We start from the raw sequence: 21,730 nt of genomic DNA, 5'->3' as shown, positions 1-21,730 counted from the left end.
GCATGTTCGTCCAAATTCCTCGGGCGAGCAGTTTTTTACTTCGGCTATAAATACCCCTCTCCCTTCCTCACTTCGTTTTTACTCCACTCGACCTCACTCCCTCGCTCGAGCTCTCAAACCCTAGCGCCGCTGCTACTTCCATCATTGCCGGTGAGGAAGAGCTTCACTGCCTCGACCTCGTCGCCGCCGTACTCACGTCGGCCGCTGATTTCTTCACTCTGCTGCTGCCGTAGCGGTCTTCCTCAGCCAAGTTAGGGCGTGGAAGATCTGAACTGACGAGCTTCAAATCTACACTTCACAGTTCGTCGTGTTCTTCGTCCAGGCTAATTAAAAGTTACTTTTACTGCCCTCTTTGATTCAAATGTTCTCTACAAAATCTTCAAAAGGTGTTTATTCTTCAATTCTTCACACACTGGACACCTCCCATAACATATGTTCTTGATCTATTTCTCAAAGCAAATTTTTCGTCAAGATTTCTCAATTGTGTGGATTTTTCAATCTGTACAACTCTGGAACCTAAGTCAAAGAACGCTTAGTGAAATTCTTCAAGACTCAACTGGTCAAATTCCTCAAACTTGTTCTTATTGCAAAACCTTCTAAGAACGCATATGACCTCTCCAAATTCCTCGCAACTATACTCTATTCACAGGTACACATGTCCGCTGCTGAATCACTAGGTTCTCATCAACTTAACTCATTTGTAGCGTTCCTCGAAGAAAAGTTGCACACCTCTTCCGAGAATTCCATTGCTCAAATTCCTCAGCTGAAGAAAATGGCAGATGGCAAGAAACCTCAGAAGGGAGGCAAGAGACTGGAGGTAAACACTGCGTTTGAAATCCCTGAGGATATCTACGAGGATTATTGCACTCCCGATGAGGCCAAACATGGCAAGGAGGACAAAAATCAGTGCAAAGTGCACATACAAAGGATAGAGAGGAGATGGGCACGGGAATGGAGGGAGTACAGAAATGTTACTCCCAAGTATACGAAGAAATTCGCTCTTAATCATCCATGACCAAGACCTCCATTGGCACCTGGCCAAGAAGCTGATCCCACCAGCCTCAAGCGTGGTGAGGACTATCCTGATGAATGGGCCAAGCACCAGGCCAAGCTAGCCAGACTAGCTAGGGAAATGATACGTCTCCAACGTAACTACTTTTCCAAACACTTTTGCCCTTGTTTTGGACTCTAACTTGCATGATTTGAATGGAACTAACCCGGACTAACGCTGTTTTCAGCAGAATTACCATGGTGTTATTTATGTGCAGGAGCAAACGTTCTCGGAATGACCTAAAACTTCACGGAGACACTTTTCAGAAAATAAGAAAAATACTTGCCAAAGATGAAGGCCAGGGGGCCCACCACCTTGCCACAAGGGTGGGGGCGCGCCTGCCCCCCTAGGGCGCGCCCCCTACCTCGTGGGCCCCCTGTTGCCTCTCTGACTCCAACTCCACCTCCATATATTGAGTTTCGGGGAGAAAAAATAAGGGAGAAGAAATCATCACGTTTTACAATACGGAGCCGCCGCCAAGCCCTAAAACCTCTCGGGAGGGCTGATCTGGAGTCCGTTCGGGGCTCTGGAGAGGGGAATCCGTCGCCATTGTCATCATCAACCATCCTCCATCACCAATTTCATGATGCTCACCACCATGCATGAGTAATTCCATCATAGGCTTGCTGGACGGTGATGGGTTGGATGGGATCTATCATGTAACTATGTTCTGAGATTGATGTTGATCCCTAGTGTCCACTATGTTCTGAGATTGATGTTGCTATGACTTTGCTATGCATAATGCTTGTCACTAGGGCCCGAGTGCCATGATTTCAGGTCTGAACCTATTATGTTTTCATCAATATATGAGTGTTCTTGATCCTATCTTGCAAGTCTATAGTCACCTATTATGCGTTATGATCCGTTAACCCCGAAGTGACAATAATGGGGATACTTACCTGTGATGACCGTAGTTTGAGGACTTCATGTATTCACTATGTGTTAATGCTTTGTTTCGGTTCTCTATTAAAAGGAGGCCTTAATATCCCTTAGTTTCCGTAAGGACCCCGCTGCCACGGGAGGGTAGGACAAAAGATGTCATGCAAGTTCTTTTCCATAAGCACGTATGACTATGTTCGGAATACATGCCTACATTATATCAATGAACTGAAGCTAGTTCTGTGTCACCCTAGGTTATGATTGTTACATGATGAACCACATCCGGCATAATTCTCCATCACCGATCCATTGCCTACGAGCTTTCCATATATTGTTCTTCGCTTATTTACTTTTCCGTTGCTATTGTTATCATCACTACCAAATACCAAAAATATTACTTTTACTACTGTTACCTATTGCTGCCGTTATCACCACTATCATATTACCTTGCTACTAAACACTCTACTGCAGATATTAAGTTTCCAGGTGTGGTTGAATTGACAACTCAGCCGCTAATACTTGAGAATATTCTTTGGCTCCCCTTGTGTCGAATCAATAAATTTGGGTTTAATACTCTACCCTCAAAAACTGTTGCGATCCCCTATACTTGTGGGTTGTCAAGACTATTTTCTGGCGCCGTTGCCGGGGAGCATAGCTCTATTCTTTGAGTCACTTGGGATATATATCTGCTTATCATTATGAAGAACTTGAGAGACCCAAAAACCAAGATCTATCCCTCAACTACGAGGGGAGGTAAGGAACTGCCATCTAGCTCTGCACTTGATTCACCTTCTGTTTTGAGTAAGCTTGCAACACCTACACCTACTTCTGCTATTCGTTCTGATATGTCGCACGTTATAAATGATGCCACTTCTTCTATGCATGATACTTATGATGAAACTACCTCTATGCCTGATACTACTATGCCACTTACTGCTTTTCTTGATGAACAACTTGCTAGGGCTAGAGAGATTGAAAATATTGAATCTGATGATACTGATGAAAGTGATGATGAAGAACCACTTGCTATTCCTAAGGGTTATGTTTTTGATCAAGATGCTTCTTTAGCTATTTTAGCTTGCAGAAATATAAATGAACTTTAAAAATTATTAGCTAATGGAGTAAGAAATCTCTAAATGCTAGAATGAAACCTGACCCTGCTTTTGCTACTTCACCTATCTTTGTTACTGATAAGGATTATGAATTCTCTGTTGGTCCTGATATAATTACTTTGGTTGAATCTGATCCTTTTCATGGTTATGAATCTAAAACTGTTGTGGCACATCTTACTAAATTGAATGATATAGCCACCCTGTTCACTAAAGATGATAGAACTCGCTACTTTTATATCCTTAAAATATTTCCGTTCTCATTAAAGGGTGATGCTAAGACATGGTTTAGTTCTCTTGATCCTGGTTGTGTGCGTAGTCCCCAGGATATGATTTATAACTTCTCTCCTAAATATTTCCCTGCTCATAAGAAACAAGCTGCTTTAAGGGATATATATAATTTTGTGAAAATTGAAGAAGAGAGTCTCCCGCAAGCTTGGGGGAGGCTTCTCCAATTACTTAATGCTTTGCCTGATCATCCTCTTAAGAAAAACGAAATACTTGATATCTTTTATAATGGACTAACCGATGCCTCCAGAGATTACCTGGATAGTTGTGCTGGTTCTGTTTTCAAGGAAAGAACACCGGATGAAGCTGAAATTCTATTGAATAATATGTTGACAAATGAAAATAATTGGACACCTCCGGAGCCAATTCCTGAGCCTATTCCTAAACCAACTCCAAAGAAAAGGGGTATTCTATTTCTCAGTCCTGAAGATATGCAAGAGGCAAATAAATATATGAAAGAAAAAGGTATTAAAGCTGAAGATGTTAAGAATTTATCTCCTATTGAAGAAATACATGGTCTTAATTTACCGCCTGTTGAAGAAACATATAATCCAAATCCTTTACCTATTGAAGAAACGCATGGTCTTGATAACCCGACATAGGTAGTAAAGGTAAATTCTCTCTATAGATATGATAAAGCTGTAATCCCATTTACTAAAATTGCTAGCCCATGCTTAGATGAGTTTGATAAATTTATGGTTAAGAAAGAAGATTTTAATGCTTATTTTGGTAGACAATTAAAATACAATTTAAATATGCTTGGACACTTGGGTGACTATATGGCTAATGTCAAAGGTGAACTTAAACTTATTAGTAAACATGCTTCTATGGTTACCACTCAAGTAGAACAAGTACTTAAAGCTCAAAACGATTTGCTCAATGAATTGAATAGTAAAGATAATGATGATGCTGTTAGAGTGGCTACTAGAATTGGTAGAATGACTCAGGAACCTTTGTATCCTGAAGGCCATCCTAAGAGAATTGAGCAAGATTCTCAGAGAAATAATTTAGATGCACCTAGTTCTTCTAAAAAGAAGAAAAAGAAAAATGATAGGACTTTGCATGCTTCTAGTGATCCTATTGTTGAAACACCTGAGAATCCAAATGATATTTCTATTTCTGATGTTGAAACACAATCTGGTAATGAACCTGAAACTAGTGATAATGCTAATATTAATGTTCATGATGATGCTCCACCTAGTAATGATAATGACATAGAAATTGAACCTGCTGTTGATCTTGATAACCCGCAATCAAAGAATCAACGTTATGATAAGAAAGACTTTGTTGCTAGGAAACATGGTAAAGAAAGAGAACCTTGGGTTCAGAAACCCATGCCTTTACCTCCCAAACCATCCAAGAAAAAGGATGATGAGGATTTTGAGCGCTTTGCTGAAATGATTAGACCTATCTTTTGCGTATGCGATTAACTGATATGCTCAAAACCAATCCTTATGCTAAGTACATGAAAGATATTATTACAAACAAAAGAAACATATCGGAAGCTGAAATTTCCACCATGCTTGCTAATTATACTTTTAAGGGTGGAATACCAAAGAAACTTGGTGTCGGGGAAACTGATCCACGAACACCTATGGGGATCGGCGGACCGAGCCCCTTTCGATTCGATGAGGGCGGAGGTCGAGCAAAGAGCGGATCGAGGCGGTACACACGAGCAGTTTACCCAGGTTCGGGCCGCACGGATGCGTAAAACCCTACTCCTGCTTGTTAGATTGTATTGAATCCTTGCTCAGGAGCGATGGACGCTATCAGACTGAGCGTGGGAGTGTTTCTGGTGTTTCGAATGAGCCGAACCACCTACTAACCGAACGAACCCCCCCCATGTTGCGCATGGGCCTCCTTTTATACTCTCAAGGGGTCACCGACAGGTGGCAACATAGACGAGAGGGGTAGAAATGGAAAAAGAATGCGGTAGCTGCACCTACCGCTACTGTAGACACAGTGTATCCTACCTAACTCTGACAGCAGGGGACGGGGGCATTGAATGCCCGTCTAAGTTGCCTAAACAGTGCAAAAAGTGACCGTTAGGAGCGCCACTGTTCGCCATGATGGCCTCCTCTTCATCTCCGCTTGCCACCGCGTACCCCTGGCTGCACAGGTTCCCGCCACGCGCCCCTGAGAAAGCCTCATGGCGACACGCGGGCGGGTGCGCTGGAGCGCGGGTATGGGGTGGCAGCTGGCCCCCGGCACGTACCTTGCTGGGGTCGTCGTCTTGTCGCGTGCGGAAGCTTGTCGCTCGCTGGATCTTGCCGGGACGTGTGGTGCGTCGCGGTAAGTTTCTTGTGGTGCCTTGGTTGGCCTTCCCAGCAAGCTCCTCTTGCCGGGGTCTTGTATCTTCATCTTAAATACTTTGTTCTTGAAGGGGCTCCAAAGGAACCCATGGAGGACACTGACGGTCGTCCGGCAAGCCTTGCCGCGGGGCGCTGCAACTGCCCGTGCACGAGTTCGGGATACTAGGGTACCCCTACTCTAGTACACCGACAGGAGCCCCCGGGCCTGGGCCATACACGGTGCCGAGCGCTGTTGGGCCAGGCCCAAAACAGGGCACGGGCACGCGCGGGCCTGGGGTATGCCGAATCTAACTCCGTATCCACCGCACCCCCCGCAACGGCACGCGTCAATCACGGCATCGTGGGGGAGATCGTGGGTGGTTCTTTATTCGGAAAGAGCGCAACATCCGCCCCCTCCTCCTTATAAGCAGGGGAAACAGGGGTATTTCCCCTATCTTCGTCATTCGCTGCTGCAATCTCAGAAACCTCCGCCGCCCTCCTCCGCTTCCAAAGTCGAAAGAGAGCAGCGCTCCGCTCCCGTCGCCGCCGCCACTACCAGCGCCGTCGATCTCCCCCACCGCCTCCGCCATGGCTCCGAAGCCCGGAAAGGGGAAGGCCGCGAAAGCTGTGAAGTCGACCGAAGCGCAGCGGCTTGAGGCGCTGCGGAAAGAGCGGGCCACCTTCCTCCCCGAGCTCTCCGCAAAGGATCTGAGGGAGTGGTACTATCTCTTCTGGTCGACGGAGACACGGGCGCATCCGCGCACAAAGGTACTCTCCGCCATCACCTCGCAAGAAGCTCCAGTTGGCGGGTACCCTTTCTTTGCCGTGTTCTTCTACTGCGGGCTCTGCCCGCCATTCTCTGATTTCTTCTGTGATATCATGAACACCTACGGGCTCCACCTCCTTGATTTTACCCCCAACGCCGTCTTGACCATGGCAGTTTTCGCCCATCTATGCGAAAACTTTGTCGGAGTCCACCCCAACGTAGCTCTCTTCCGCCATTTCTTCATGCCCCGTGTCGAGAGAGGGGAAACCCTTGCCGGGGGGATCGCCTGGATCTCGCGAGCCGGCAAGAAGGAGACCTATCTGGAGGGGGAGCTCCGCAGCAAGTGGGATGAGTGGAGAGCAAACTGGTGCTGGGTTGTAGAGGAGAACCCGCAGCCGTTCACCGCCCTGCGCCAAGCCCCAGCAGTGCGAGGCAATGATTGGAGCGCTCTGTCCGCGGACGATGACAAGTTGAAGATCGCCACCACCCGGATCTTGCGCCTCAGGCTTGCCGGGTTGACTGTAGGAGCTGTCGGCGCAGATTTCCTCCGCCGCCGCATCGCCCCTCTGCAGGCGAAGGGGAGACCCGCCTGGGAATTTGGAGGCCCGGCAGACATCATGAGGTTGCGCCCAGGCCTCAACTTCAATTTCACCGTCATAGAATTGGACGGGATACTTAAGGAAATATTCAAGCACGACCCGCAGCATCCCGAGTGGTTCAGGTTGCCGGCAGGCGTCGTGCCTCTGTGTAACAACTCCTCGCGCGACCGCATCTGCGCAATGATGCCGTTGTGTGACTCGCACGGGATCGCTCCAACTTGGCAAGAGCCCGCCGGCGACGTCGTGCAGCAGTTCTTCGACAGCCTAGTGGAGGTGGCGGTCAATGCTGACGAGAAGAAGCTCCTCACCCGCGACACCACTGATCAAGAGATGGAGCGCATCGCCACCAGGGCGGAAGAGGCGGCGGCAGCCGCGGCCGCGGGTGAATTCGGGTTCACCGTGGAGGAAGCGGACGCGGCGTTGGCGATGAGTCTTGCCGAACGGGAGCAGCCCGAAGAGGAAGAAGAGCTCGCCGCGCCCGACGCCGAGTCGAACGAGCCCGCCGAGGGTGCGAGCGGCCCGCCATCTCCGAGGAGCTTGCCGCGAGCAGGGCCCGCAGCGCAGCCCCCAGCGCAGCCAAGAAGGCGCCTCCGCAGGGTCGGCGACGCAGCAGGGCGGCAAGTGGGCCAACAGCCGCAGCGTCGCGCGACGCACTCTACCGCGGCAAGTACGGTTGCCGCGGGAGCGCCTCCCGCCGCAGCGACAACTGAAGCGGGGCCGTCTCGGGCTGGCGCCGCAGCCCCCGCCAAGCGGTCAAGGGATCCCACCCCTCCACCTCGTCGCGCTGGAAGTGGGCCGAACTTCGACCTCTCCGCGCTCAGCTCCGACGAGGAGGAAGAAGAAGAAGAGTAAGATTCCCTTGCTTGTTCTTGTAGTTCTTCAACTTGCTGATCTTGTCTTGCATCGGATCTGATCCACCCTGGGCTCTTCTTTTCAGGACTCTGGCCCAGAGGGCGGCGAAGAGGGCCAAGTCTCAGGTGGTGATCATCGAGGACGAGCCCACTGCGACGGCAGGAGGTGCGCCCGAGACCACCTTGCCGGATCCGGCCATCACTTCGCGGAGCAGCCCCCAGCGCAGCCCCCAACGTAAGCATATGGTTTACTTTCTGCTTCTGGGCGCGCGTGGTTGCTCTTTTCCTTTGTTGATATCTGATCGCTGGTTTGTTTGTGCAGGAGCAGAACAACTTCATCAGGAGGGCGTGGTGATCACCTCCGACTCGTCGTCTGCTTCGACTACGCCGCCAAGGGTGGACTCCCCGGCAAGGGAGCGTTCTCCGGCAAGGAAGCGATCTCCGGCAAGGGAGGAGTCTCCGGCAAGGGACAGCGCCAACGATCCCCCGGTGGTGGAGGTCATGACAGCAGATCCCAGCACAGGTAGTCCTTCTTGCCCGAAACTTTCCTTGTAGTCTTCTGCTGATTTCTCTTCTCGGATACTTGTTTGATTTCTCCTTCTTCTCCGGTCGTCAGACCCACCCTCCGCGGATCCGATGGAGACCGAGGCGGGCGGCGAGGAGGACGCGCGCGGCAATACTGATGATGCCGCGGCCACCGAAGAAGGAGCCGGCGCTGACGTGCCCGCCGGCGAAGAGGCCGCCAAGGCTGCTGCCGAAGAAGCTGGCGGGGGATCTGGCGATCGCACTGACGGTCCTGAGGCCGCAGGAGCGCCAGGCGCTGCACCGACCGCCGATCCCTCCGCCGCTGCCGCGGCGGCAGACTCCGAGGAGTCCCAGCCCGGCGCCTATCTGAAGGCCGGCGAGGGCATCTTCATCAAGCTCCCCTGGGCGTCAAGCTCCAGGGCGCCGGTGGAAGGAGAAGCTCTGGATGGGGAGGTGCTTGCCTCCGCCGGGTTGTCGATCGTCGACGCGCCGGGAAGCAGCAGCGGCGAGCCTGAGGAGGAGCGGCTGCTACGGAGGCTGCTGGCGCTCTACCGCGCCCGCCAAGTCAAGTTGGAGTCCCGGGAAGCGCTTGTCGCGAGGGCGAGCGTGGACATAGAGAAGCGTGCGGAGGAGCTCCGGGGTCTTCGCCAAGAAACTCTCCGGGCCTTGGCGGAGGAGCGGGAGCAGCTTGCTGAGGAGCGGAAGGCCTTCCTCCTTGAGAAGGCTGAGGCTGAAGAGCAGCAGCGGCTCACCGGCGAGAAGCTGTACGCGCGAGAAGGCGAGCTGACTCAGCGGAAAGTGAACCTCGACAGCCACGAAGAGGAGCTTGCCGCGCGCGAACGGGCACTTGGCGGGACGCTCCAAGAGGCAAAGGATGCGGCTGCGGCTGCCGAGGCCGCCAAGAAAGAATTGGAGGCAAAGGTGGCGCAGCTAGAAGCTGATCTGAAGGTTGGTGGCGAAGAGCTTGCCGCGCTCAAGCTAGAGCGCGAGAAGGACGCCCTTGCCCACGGTGAGCTGCAGGGCCGACTCGCCGAGAGGGGCAAGGAACTGAGCGCCGCCAAGGATTCCAACGCCGATCTGACGCTGAAGCTGGCCACCTTGACGGAGACGTTGGACAGCGCCAGGAAACGGGAGGCAGACTTGAAGAAAGACATCAAGGCCAACGATGCGCTGCTGGCGAGGGCCGCCGAAACCCAGAATCTCCTCAGAGATACCGTGGCGCTCTGGACGGAGGGCCTCGTGAACGTTGCTGCAGTCATTGAAGAGGAGCTGGTGCAGTTGGGGGTGGAAGGCTTCGGGTATTCCTCCGACGAGAATCTCCAACCCAGCGCCAAGCTCACTCTGTTCTTCAAGGGCGTGGCGACGGCTCTCCAGCAGCTCCGGGAACGGATCCCAAAGCAGCTGGCCGACGAGTCGCGCACGATTTGCGCCGGAGTTCTGGAGAAGGTGCTGATGAAGGTGGCCTTCCGCAATCCGGGCCTCCGCCTCACCAATATCCTCAGGACCTTGCCGCCAGAAGCTGATCTGGAGGAGCTCAAAGCCCTTGTCGCACCCATTGTGGACAAGGTGAGCGGAATCAAGAGGGTCGAAGGCGATCGCGTAGATTAGGCCGCCCACTTCTTCTTTCCTTGTCGCTGCCAGCCATGTCACGGGAACACTTTATTAGAGGCGCGACAAGTTATTTTTGTAATATAGCTTTGTTCTATGGAATGATTGCAATGTTATTCCCTTTACTTGATCCCTCCCTTTGTATGTCTTTTTACCCTACGCTTTTAGGGAACTTGCCGGTGCAGACACCTGGGCCGCGAGCGCTGAGTGCGGGACGTCAGCAGCCTGCTGGCGGTGCCGCTACCGGCAAGAAACCTTGTCGCAACTAGTTGCAGCTTACTTAAGTTGCTGAGCGAACTCGAAACAAAGTAAGGGCGCTAGCGGCTCACTTAAGTTGCTGAGCGGACTCGAAGCAAAGTAAGGGCGCTAGCAGCTCACTTAAGTTGTTGAGCGGACTCGAAACAAAGTAAAGGCGCAACTAGCTACGAGTTGGTTCCTCCGCGCACAGGTTTTCCATACAAAGTGCGGTCGTTCAAGGGAGATAACTTAAAGAATTTAAAAAAAATAAAATTTGATTGCTCAAACTTTGGCAACTTAGCTTTTCTGTCGTCTGCTTCCCGGCAAGGAGAAACTCTCTTGAACGGCCCGTTCCACACCATTATCTTTTCCTTCCCCCCCCCCCGGCAAACCTTGTGGGCGAGGGAACCTTCTTTTCCTTTAGAAGAAAAAGAAAGAAGAGAAAATAATAGTATGGAGCTCTTCGGCTCGTTACTGCTTACCGGATGTAAGTGCTGCACAAAGTGTCAGATAATCACATGCAAGAAAGGAACTAATGCATGAAATGGACAAGCTGTGCGGAGCACATGAAATTTTACTTATGCACGGGATCTGCGCCCGGCTTTGTACAAAGGATTACATGCAACAGCGGCAAGACTTGTACAAAAGGTGGTTGCCGGAACGGGGTTCCGGCAACCGCGCCTTACGGGAAAAACTTACGAAGATGTTCTATGTTCCAGGAGTTGCTCACCGGAACGCCATCTTCGGTCTCAAGGCGGACAGCGCCAGGCCTCGTGACTCGTCTTACCCGATAAGGGCCTTCCCACTTCGGCGTCAACTTGTTGGAATTCTTGGCGGATTGAACGCGCCGAAGAACAAGGTCGCCTTCCTCGAAGCTTCTGGCTTTAACTTTGCGGCTATGATAGCGGCGCAAAGCTTGCTGGTATCGAGCAGCTCGTACAGCAGCCTGAAGACGATCTTCCTCAAGGAGCAGCGCGTCGTCTTGCCGCAGCTGCTCTTGCTCAAGCTCATCATAAGCGAGCACTCGAGGTGACCCGTATACGAGTTCCGTGGGGAGAACTGCCTCTGCTCCATAGACTAGAGCGAAAGGTGTCTGGCCAGTGGCTCGATTTGGTGTCGTTCTGATTGACCAAAGAACCACCGGCAGCTCCTCGATCCAGTTCTTTCCGCACTTGTGCAGCCTGTCGAAAGTTCTGGTCTTGAGCCCGCGCAGCACTTCAGCATTTGCCCTCTCTGCTTGACCGTTGCTTCTCGGATGAGCAACAGAAGCGAAGCAGACCTTGGCGCCAAGGTCTTGGACGTACTGCATGAAGGTGCGGCTCGTGAATTGCGTGCCGTTGTCGGTGATGATCCTGTTAGGGATCCCGAAACGGCAAACAATCGACCTGAAGAACTTGACTGCTGACTGTGCTGTCACCTTCCTCACTGGCTGCACTTCCGGCCACTTTGTGAACTTGTCGATTGCGACGTACAAGTACTCAAAGCCCCCGACAGCTCGGGGGAAGGGGCCGAGGATATCGAGCCCCCAGACCGAAAATGGCCAGGATAAAGGGATCGTCTGGAGAGCTTGAGCTGGCTGGTGTATCTGTTTGGAGTGGAACTGGCACGCTTCACACTTGGTTACTTGTGCAGTTGCATCCTGGAGGGCTGTCGGCCAAAAGAAGCCTTGCCGGAAAGCCTTGCCGGCAAGTGCCCTTGCGCCTATGTGGTGGCCACATATGCCTCCATGTATCTCTGCCAACAGCTTTTGTCCCTCTTCCCGGCGAATACACTTCAATTTCACACCGTTGAGTCTTCTTCTGTACAGTATGCTATCGACAAACTGGTACATACTTGACTGCCGGGCTACTCTTTCCGCTTCTTCTTGCTCTTCGGGAAGCTCTCCTGTCTGAAGGAAATGGACAATCTGCTGTGCCCATGCTGGAGCTTGTGGCTCGACAACAAGGACTAAAGGCGTATCTGCTGCTGCGGGAACATCCGCTTCTACGGCAAGGACTTGCGGCCCTGCCGGAGCTTGATGTTCCCCGGCAAGCTTGCCGGAGCAAAACTTGTCGGGAGCGTCTGCTTCGACGGAACAAACCATAAGGTTTGCCGGAGCAGACTGCCCCTCAGCATCCTTGGTGTTGATCTTGGGGACTTTCTTGGCGGCGGCTTCGGGGAGCTCTGCCGGAAAGTAGTCACCGGAAACCAACTTCCTCTTCTTGCTTTGTTCAGTTGATGGTGTTATGGATGGTTGAGTCAACTTGAGCACAAAGATCCCTGGTTCCACAGGTACTTTTAGTGCGGCGCACTTTGACAGGCCATCAGCAATGTCATTCTGAGCTCTTGGGATATGCTCCATTTGTAGGCCGTCAAAGTGCTCTTCTAGCTTCCTCACTTCATCAACATATGCTTCCATCAACGGACTCTGGTAATTCTTGTTCACTTGGCGGACGACAAGCTGTGAGTCACCCCTGACAATGAGCTTCTTGATCCCAAGGTCTGCTGCGATTCTGAGACCGGCAAGCAATCCTTCATACTCTGCAGTATTGTTGGTTGCTTGCTCTTTGGGAAAGTGCATCTGGACTACGTACTTGAGGTGCTCTCCGGTGGGTGCGACAAGCAGCACGCCTGCACCGGCGCCTTGCAGCGAGAAGGCACCATCAAAGTACATCAGCCACTCCTTGCTTGTCTCTTTGACGGGGATGCTTGTCTCTGGAATTTCTTCGTCTGGGGTTGGCGTCCACTCTGCTATGAACTCTGCCAATGCTCTGCTTTGGATAGTTGAAGTGCTCTCAAACTTGAGGCCAAAGCTTGACAGTTCCAGCGCCCACTCGACAATCCTGCCTGTTGCTTCTGGATTTTGCAGTATCCTTTTCAGCGGAAAGCGAGTGACGACTGTGATCTCATGTGCTTGGAAGTAATGGCGCAGCTTTCTCGAGGCCATGAGGAGGCCGAAAAGCAACTTCTGCACTCCAGAGTACCTTGATCTGGCTCCCTGCAGAAGGGAACTGACAAAGTAAACTGGGCGCTGCACCATTTTCTTCTGCATCTCGTTGTGTGTCTGCGCAGATCCATCTTTGTCGGGACAAGAGCTTGCCGGACCAGAGCTTGTCGGCGAAGCCCCCTGCTTGTCGCTGGATGGAACTGCCGTGGTTGCTGGCTCATCATCTGCCTCCCTCTCCGCCACTAACGCAGCACTAACCACTTGGTTGGTTGCCGCTATATACAGCAGCAACTTCTCTTGCGGCTTAGGTGCGACAAGCGTTGGAGTGGAGGACAGGTATCTCTTCAAGTCCTGCAGCGCAGCCTCCGCTTCCGGAGTCCATTTCATTGGACCTGCCTTTTTCAAAATTTTGAAAAATGGCAGGGCGCGCTCAGCAGATCTGGAGATAAACCTGCTGAGAGCAGCCACGCAACCGGCAAGCCTTCGTACATCCTTGACGCGCTTTGGTGCTTCGATTTGCTCAATGGCCTTGATCTTGTCGGGATTGGCTTCAATTCCCCGCTGAGACACGAAGAACCCGAGAAGCTTGCCGGAAGGGACTCCAAACACGCACTTCTCGGGGTTAAGCTTGAGGTTGATCTTGCGCAGATTTGCAAATGTCTCGTCTAAATCTTGAATCAGGGTCGCCCTGTTCTTGCTCTTGACCACTATGTCATCCATGTAGGCTTCCACATTTCTGTGCATTTGCAGCTCAAAAGCGTGATGGACTACCCTTGCGAATGTTGAACCAGCATTCTTCAAACCGAAAGGCATCCGTACAAAGTAGTACGTGCCACACGGGGTGATGAATGCGGTTTTTTCTTCATCCTCTTCTGCCATGAAGATCTGATGGTAACCTGAGTATGCATCAAGAAATGAAAGCAAATCACATCCTGCTGTGGAGTCAACAATCTGGTCAATACGCGGCAAGGGAAATGGGTCTTTGGGACAAGCTTTATTAACATCAGTGAAGTCAATACAAAGCCTCCATTTCCCGTTAGCCTTGCGCACAACAACAGGATTGGCCAACCACGTGGGATGGAGCACTCCTCTGACAAGGCCTGCTGCTTCCAACTTCTTGATTTCTTCTGCTATGAATTCTTGGCGCTCCACTGCCTGCTTTCTGACTCTCTGCTTGACGGGCCGCGCATGAGGACAGACGGCGAGGTGGTGCTCAATTACTTTCCTGGGAACACCGGGGATATCAGACGGTTGCCATGCAAACACGTCGACATTCGCCCGCAGGAAAGCAATGAGCGCGCTTTCCTATTTGGGGTCAAGAGTGGCACTGATGGTGAAGGTACCACCAGTGCCATCCTCCTTGGCGGACACCTTCTTGGTCTCAGGTGGAGCTGCCATTGCCTTCTTACACTTGCCGGTGGAGCTCGATGGTGCGTCCTCGACGGTAGCGCAGCACTCCGAAGAGGTGCGCTTGCCGGAGTGGGCATCAGAGCTCTTGCCGGACTTGGTCTTCTTCTTCCCCCGGGAGCTTCAGCGGCAAGTGTCTTGCGATCAGCTGCGGCTGCTGCTTCCCGGTAGATCTTGTCGGCACAGATAAGGGCATCCTTCTTGTCGCCAGGGACAGAGATGACACTTATCGGGCCTGGCATCTTCAGTATGTTGTATGCATAGTGAGAGGCTGCCATGAACTTGGCGAGTGCTGGACGGCCAAGGATTCCATTATAAGGTAATGGAAAATCGGCAACGTCAAACGTGACCCTCTCAGTCCTGAAGTTCAGCTCACTGCCAAATGTTACCGGCAACGTGATTTTCCCTTCGGCTTGCTCCTTCCCGGGTTGATTCCTTGAAATGTGCCGGTCTCTTCGAGTTCGCTGTCGGGGATCTGGAGTTTCTGGAGCACCGCGGAGGAGATCAGATTCAAGCCGGCCCCGCCGTCAACTAGCATCTTAGTGACCTTGAGGTTGCGGATTGTTGGTGAAACCAACATCGGCAAGCACCCGACCGCAGTTACGCGATCAGGGTGGTCCTCAATATCAAAGATGATAGGCGTGCTGGACCATTTCAGAGGCTTGCGTGACTCTACGGGTGGTTCTGCTGCATTAACTTCCCGCATCCACTGCTTGAGTTGCGGTGCGAAGTATGCAGAGAAGCACCACCGTCAACGCACAGGACCTCTGTGGCTTTCTGGAAACTCCTGCTCATCGGCCTCCTCATCATCCATGTCTTCATCGTCGTCGTCATCTTCATCCTTGTCGCGGCCGCGGGGAGGCCTGTCTCCTTGCCGCTGCTTGGCCTTGCCGCGGCGTCCTCCTCGGCCGGGACGTTTCTTGCCGGATCCACCAGTTCCTTCCTGGGCCTTCTCCTTGTCGCGCCGCTCGTACTCAGCTTTCTGTTGCTCAACAAGCTGTTCGACTTTCTTGCAGTTCTGGAGATCGTGACCCTTGGTGCGGTGAATCTTACAATACTGCTTGCCGGAGCTGTCCTGCTTGTCGGCGGCCGCCACAGGCTGGGCCTCCTTGTCGGAGCCACCAGCTTTAGCTTCCTTGGCGCCACCTCCGTTGCCGGTCTGCTCGACAGCTAGCACTTCCTTGCCCTTTTTCCTTCTGTTGTTCCGCCGCCGGCCTTTCCTTGTCGGGGCGGCATCCTCACTGTCGGATCCTCCTGCTCCTGTACTCTCTCCGGGGAGCCTCCTCCCCTCTTCAGCGCGTGCACACTTGTCGGCCAGGGCGTAAAGCTCGCTGACGTCTCTGATCTTACACATCGCCATCTCCTCCCTCATCCTTCGGTTTCGCACGTTCTGATGGAACGCGCTGATGATCGCGGCGGGGTGGACGTCTGGGATGTTGTGCTGTACACGGCTGAATCTCTGAATGTACTTGCGCAGTGGCTCTCCTTCCTTCTGGGCGAGCAGATGAAGATCGCTCTCTTGGCCATGTGGCTTGTGGCCGCCTGTAAAGGCGCCGACAAACTGATGGCATAAATCTGCCCAAGAGGAGATGGAATTGTCCGGCAAGTGCATGAGCCAGGACCTGACGTTGGGCTTGAGTACCAGCGGGAAGTAGTTGGCAAGGATCTTGTCGTCCCGTCCCCCGGCAGCCTGCACCGCGATGGTGTAGATGCTGAGAAACTCCGACGGATGCGTCTTGCCGTCGTACTTCTCTGGTACGTCTGGTTTGAAATTCTTTGTGCTGGGCCACTGGACTTGCCGCAGCTCACGGGTGAACGCAGGACAACCTACCGCGTACGGCAGATCGCCTGGTTCCCCTGGCGCATGCATGTCAACAGAGGGCCCAGCGCGCTTGTCGGATTGACGTCGCGCTTCTCTTCGGCGCTCGATGCGGGTTCGAGCGTCTTCTTGTTGTCGTTCATGGAGAACTTGGCGCTGGTCGCGACGAGCTCGTGGGTCCGACGACGCGGTGGAGCCGCTGTCGGGGTGGACCCGGCGAGTCGGCGATTTTGGCCTTCGTAGTGGAGAGTGCATGGAAGTCGCACCTCCCCCGGTCTTGTTGCCATCGGCTCGCGTCCGGCTGTCCTGCCGCGGCAGCGAGGTGCTTGGTTGCCGCGCAGTGTCGCCGTTGGCGAAGCCGATGAGGCTCTGGATAGTGGCCCTCCATTCGTCGGTCTTGTCCGCCGTCGGAGGATAGTCTAGGAGCAGTTGAGCTCGCGCCAAGGCTTCTGCTGGAGTGGTGGGCGGCGGAGGTGAACGGTGCGAGGAGTGGGGCGTGCTCGGACTCCTAACCACGTTAGAAGGAGCAGTGCCCCGTCCAGGCGACCGTACTTCGCTCGAGCCAGCATGTTGACGTGCATGTTGGTCTTGAGCGCCACGAGAACCACCAGCTTGATCTTGGCCCAGCGGACGTATGGCGCTGCGAACGCCATGACGCTGCTGGTCCCGCGCCTCCTGAGAGGGGCGCGGTGCGCGCATGGACGCCGAGGTCTGTGCCGCCTTGTCCTTGGACTTGGCCGCACTGAGGGCTCCCTCGTCGACGCCCATTCTTCCGCCGGCGTCCACTCCACCACCCGTTTGCTCCGGAGGCGGTGAAAGCGACGCAGACGGAACAGCTGCCTCCGAATCCTTCTTCTTCGGTGGCATGTCGATGAAGACGATGAAGATTTAGCTCGCGTGCACGCCGGATCGGGTTCGCACAATCTCGACGCCCCCTACCTGGCGCGCCAAAGATGTCGGGGAAACTGATCCACCAACACCTATGGGGGACCGGGCCCCTTTCGGTTCGGAGGGGGCGGAGGCCGCAGCAAAGAGCGGATCGAGGCGGTACACGCGAGCAGTTTTACCCAGGTTCGGGCCGCACGGATGCGTAAAACCCTACTCCTGCTTGTTAGATTGTATTGAATCCTTGCTCAGGAGCGATGGACGCTATCAGACTGAGCGTGGGAGTGTTTCTGGTGTTTCGAATGAGCCGAACCCCTAACCGAACCCCTCCACGTTGCGCATGGGCCTCCTTTTATACTCTCAAGGGGTCACCGACAGGTGGCAACGTAGACGAGAGGGGTAGAAATGGAAAAAGAATGCGGTAGCTGCACCTACCGCTACTGTAGACACAGTGCACCCTACCTAACTCTGACGGCAGGGGACAGGGGCATTGAATGCCCGTCTGAGTTGCCTAAACAGTGCAAAAAGTGACCGTTAGGAGCGCCACCGTTCGCCACGATGGCCTCCTCTTCATCTCCGCTTGCCACCGCATACCCCTGGCTGCACAGGTTCCCGCCACGCGCCCCTGAGAAAGCCTCATGGCGACACGCGGGCGGGTGCGCTGGAGCGCGGGTATGGGGTGGCAGCTGGCCCCCGGCAAGTACCTTGCCGGGGTCGTTGTCTTGTCGCGTCCGGAAGATTGTCGCTCGCCGGATCTTGCCGGGACGTGTGGTGCGTCGCGGTAAGTTTCTTGTGGTGCCTTGGTTGGCCTTCCCGGCAAGCTCCTCTTGCCGGGGTGTTGTCTCTTCATCTTAAATACTTTGTTCTTGAAGGGGCTCCAAGGGAACCCACGGAGGACCCTGACGGTCGTCCGGCAAGCCTTGCCGCGGGGCGCTACAACTGCCCGTGCACGAGTTCGGGATACTAGGGTACCCCTACTCTAGTACACCGACACTTGGAGATCCTGGTGTACGCACTATACCATACTCCATTAAAAGAAATTATGTTAAAATTGCTTTATGTGATCTTGGAGCCGGTGTTAGTGTTATGCCTCTCTCTTTATATCGTAGACTTGATTTGAATAAGTTGACACCTACTGAAATATCTTTGCAAATGGCTGATAAATCAACTGCTATACCTGTCAGTATTTATGAGGATGTGCCTGTTGTAGTTGCAAATGTTACTATTTTAATGGACTTTGTTATTCTTGATATTCCCGAGGATGATAGTATGTCTATTATTCTTGGAAGACCCTTTTTGAATTCTGCAGGGGCTGTTATTGATTGCACTAAAGGCAATGTTACTTTTCACGTTAATGGTAATGCGCACACGGTACACTTTCCGAGGAAACAACCTCAAGTTCATAGTATCAACTCTATTGGAAAAATTCCATCAATAATATTTGGAGGTTTTGAATTTCCTCTTCCTACTGTCAAGAAGAAATATGATATTCTTATTATTGGGGATATGCATATCCCCGTTGAGGTAACATAGTGTTATTCGAAATTTCTCCGGTTCCATGTTATTCGGAATGAGTTCGTTAACAAGACTTGATCAACCTTGTTAGTGGATTCCTTTTGATGGCCATGAGATGGATCAAACTAGAAGGCACAACCTTCTGTACCCCACTTTTACTTTCTATTATTTACATTAAATAAAATAAAAATAAATATTTTTCTGTCTGTTATCTGATTATCCGTGCAATATAAAAATACCTCGAAAATAAAAGTTCTCCAAATGCCCTGAAAATTAATATGATTTTTTCTAGAATATTTGAGGATTTATGGAACTGAGAACACACCAGGGGGGTCAACCACCTGCCCATGTGGGTGGAGGGCGCACCCACCCCTCTAGGGCGCACCCCCCTGCCTCGTGGGCCCATGGTGGCCCTCTTCCACTCATCCTTTCACCCATACACTTTATCTTCCTGCCCCAAACACAAATATCTAGGTCAAGCACGAGTTCTAGCTCATTTGGCTGCCATTTTCGATCTCCTTGCTCAAAGCACCTCTCACCAAACTGCTTGGGGAGATTGTTCCTTGGTATGTGACTCCTCCATTGGTCCAATTAGTTTTTGTTCTAGTGCTTTATTCATTGCAAATTCGTGTTGCTTAGGTGATCCCGTTCTTGAGCTTGCATGTCAAATTTATATGGTCAAAACTAGTTCTGATGCATGATATAGGCCCGAGGCACTTGTAGGAGTAGTTGCTATCAATATTATTGAGTTCGGTTTACTTTTATTTTGAACTTACTAAAAAAATTCAGAATTTTTCAGAGGAAGAAAAATGATTAGGAAAATGTTCCAAGGTGGTTCTTCAAGCAAGCAAGGACCTAGGCTTGCAATGCGTGATGCTGATGACGAGCCACCAAGAGACGCTCCAGTGCATCCTTGTGAATGGCCCTCTGAGAACTTTATGGATCGAGCGGGAATTAAAGAACAATTTAACGCATATTTGTGTAATGCTGATCTTGTGAGCTTCGAGGAAGAGAAGTGCAGCCAGTATCACAATCTCACCAGTACCTTTGTGAGGAGGTTTGAATTTTCAACTTCACGTAATTCTCCAACTGTCATGTTTGATCTTTATGATAAATCTTACACTATGGACTTATAGGATTTTACCACTGCTTGCAAACTTCCACAATGGGGTAGTATAAGGGATCCTCGCAAATCTGAATTTAGAGATTTTCTTGCTAGAATAACTGTGGGAGAATCTAGAGACATTACACAAGCTACCATAGGGAGCATTCACTTTCCTGCTATACATTATTTTGCTCTCTTCATAGGTAGATGCATTCATGGTAAAGATGAGGCATGTCACATGTGTGTCCCTGATCTTAGTATTCTGAGGAGTGCTGTGTTAGGAGACAAATCATATAATTTGGGAGCCATTGTTGCACGTAGGTTGAACCTTAATAGATATAATGGAGATTTCTTTGGTGGAATTTATGCAACCCGTGTAGCTAATTTTCTTGGTATAGATGTACGCGAAGATGATATTGAATTACCTCCTGCCTATATAGATTTTAATGCTATGGTTCACCACCAGTTTGTCGAGAGGAACGAATCACCTCTCCAGTATCGACTAATCTTTGACAGACGTCGTGCTGTCTGTATTACTCTCCCTGCTCCTGCTTTCTTGGATTATCGGGTAAGAGGAGGATATACTATTACCAGAGAGGAGGCAGATGAGTACGAGAGGAGAGAGGAGGCCGCTCGTCGCCATGCTGCAGCTCAACAGGCGATAGCTAATTTATCACAGTACGACCCCAGCTACTATTATGGATATCCGCCAGGCCAGCCGTGGCCATAGACCAACTTAGGCCAAAAGCCTAAGCTTGGGGGAGTACGTATTTCTCACCGACATTACATTTATGCTCACACACTCATTGCTAGATGTTGATGCTCATACTTTTTCATTGTATCATCCATGCTAGTTTATTTTCCTTTTTTATTCTTTCTTCTTGTGTGTTTAATAAACCTTAAGAAAAACCAAATTTTTTTAATTGCAGCTTTTAATTAGTTTACTTTCCATGCTTGTAGTAGTAATTAAAAAGAAAACCCAAAAAGATTTCCTGTCCTTCTTTTGCTTGTTGGGAGCTTTCCCATGTAAATAGTTTTATTTATTTTCTTTTCTTTGGGGGTCGATAGGAGAAGACCATAATTAAATTGTTGAAGTGGTTCTTATATGCATTATTGTTGATCTGACAAAAGAGCCCATATTGCCTTGTCTTCTCCTGTTTATTGAATGCTTGCAGATTCCAGCTTAGTCCAATGCACGTGCACTTTTATTATTATTCACATCGTTCGGTCGTTCAAGTGAAAGGCAATTATGACGATATATGATGGACTGGCTGAGATGAGAAAAGTTGGTATGAACTCGACCACTTTTGTTTTTGTAAATATGATTAATTCGTCGTTCCTGATTCAGCCTATTATGAATAAACATGTTTGCAATGACAACTAGAGATCATAGTTTCTTGTGCCATGCTTGATTAGCTATGAGTTATAATGGTTTACCTTGCATGCCAACATGCTATTAAAATGGTTATGATGTGGTATGATAGGGTGGTATCCTCCTATGAATGATTTAGGTGACTTGACTTGGCACATGTTCACGCATGTAGTTGAAACAAAATCAACATAGCCTTCACGATATTTATGTTCATGGTGGATTATATCCTACTCATGCTTGCATTCGGTGTTGATTAATTTTAATGCATGTTCATGACGGTTGTCGCTCTCTAGCTGGTCGCTTCCCAGTCTTTTGCTATCCTTCACATGTACTAAGCGGGAATACTGCTTGTGCATCCAAACTCCTTAAACCCCAAAGTTATTCCACATGAGTCCACTATACCTACCTATATACGGTATCTACCTGCCATTCCAAGTAAATTTGTATGTGCCAAACTCTAAACCTTCAAATAAATATCATGTTTTGTATGCTCGAAT

The sequence above is a fragment of the Triticum aestivum genome, chromosome 2A, assembly GCF_018294505.1.
Source record: "Triticum aestivum cultivar Chinese Spring chromosome 2A, IWGSC CS RefSeq v2.1, whole genome shotgun sequence".
NCBI lineage: Eukaryota > Viridiplantae > Streptophyta > Magnoliopsida > Poales > Poaceae > Triticum > Triticum aestivum.
Note: the sequence above shows the minus strand (reverse complement) of the source record.